The sequence below is a fragment of the Lactuca virosa genome, chromosome 2 (assembly GCF_052849685.1).
Source record: "Lactuca virosa cultivar CGN04683 chromosome 2, Lactuca_virosa_CGN04683_v6, whole genome shotgun sequence".
NCBI classification, from domain to species: Eukaryota; Viridiplantae; Streptophyta; class Magnoliopsida; order Asterales; family Asteraceae; genus Lactuca; species Lactuca virosa.
Window position 1 is genome coordinate 279,459,374 of NC_136427.1, and position 1,647 is coordinate 279,461,020.

Genomic DNA, 1,647 nt, shown 5'->3' on the forward strand with positions numbered 1-1,647 from the left:
TCATAAGAAAATCATGAGCATGTGGGACCCTTAAACACTCAAAAATTGCTTTCTCCCTAATCTTCATGTCGAAGTGAACTTCCATGTCTTGGACGATATTACTAAAAAGGGCACTTGCCAATGAATGTTGGCCTTTTGGAGGGGCGGTGTCCTTATTAGTGAAACCACTGAAGTCAAAGCCCGGAATCGTATCACGAAGACAAGCCAAAGCACAAACATAATCTGAATCCATACCACATATGTCGCTATTTCGTAAGATGTGGTCTTGTAACACTCATGATTGAGCTCGTGAGGCCATAAAAGCATAGGATGAAGCCTCTACTGCTGAGTACAACCGCAAATCACCAAACCTATTTGGTAACGAAGCCAGTCGCCATTGAAGGTCCCCAAATAACGGACCCCTGCAAACCACAATGTCTTCAATCGACCCACGTAACCCTTTATCAAAACACAAAGCAGTCTCTTCCATGTGAACGGGTTGGCACGTTCTTAGGCCAAAGAAAAGTTTGGCGATGCCCATGCATGATCGAAGCAAAAGGAGCTCACTCGAGGGGTCATGTAACTGTGGTAGAAGGCGCATCAAATCAACAGCCTTGGCAGCCCTCTTCATGGCTAACCTGCTAATAAAACTTGCATCTCTACTAGCAGCTCCCCCAAGAAGCTTCACCGCCACTGACGGTCGTCCGATGTCAGCAGGGAATAAACCTGAACGGAGCTTCCTACCATCGCATGAAGGCCAAAATAGCTCAGTTTTCTTGATATTCAGCTCAAGCCCCAATCTTGGGCCTGCCACCCTGATGATGTCCAATACTTTGGCCACCTCCTCTGAATCTCCAATGACTATCCCATCATCAAGGTACCAAACATGAAGAAGAAGCTTACAATTGTCTCTAATTTGTTGTATAAGTGGGTGCAGTACAAGAGCAAAAAGAAGAGGTCCCAAAGGGTCGCCTTGCTGGACCCCAGTAGTGGACCAAATATGCTTATCTCCCAAATACAACCTTGTTGCATGGCCATATAAGAATTCGACCCATAAGGAAATGGAAGGGCACCTCATCCTGACCTGGTGAAATAAGGCAGATCTATCCACTAAATTGAAGGCATTTGAGAAATCTACAGTAAGCATTGCAAGAGATCCATCATCATGACGTGCACTCAACACCCTATTGACACTATGAAGTACAACTTCAGCACCACCCGACACACCTACTCCAAATTGAAAGTCATTAAGGTATTGTGCCATTTCTTTACCAACTCGTTTAATAGCAACCTTTGAGACCAAACGCCTCCATATAATGCCCACAACAATAGGACGGATTCCATTGTCAGGTTCTAGGAGCGGAGTAAGAGGTGCAGACGCTACAAATTATGCCAGACATGACGTACATATTCCCCCTAGCCACAGGTAACCAACTCCTTTTCATTTTTCTTTCATTTTTTTAAAAAATTTAATATTTATTTATTTATTTTAACAATTAAAAAATAATAAAGGACCTCTCTCTCTCTCTCTCTCTTTCTCCCCCCGCTCTCTCTCTTTCTTTCTCTCTTTCTCTCTCACTTTCTTTCTCTCTCTCTCTCCACTGTATACCCACATGTTCACTTTTTTCTTCATCTTCTTCCTATTTCTTCTACATAATTTTTTATCCT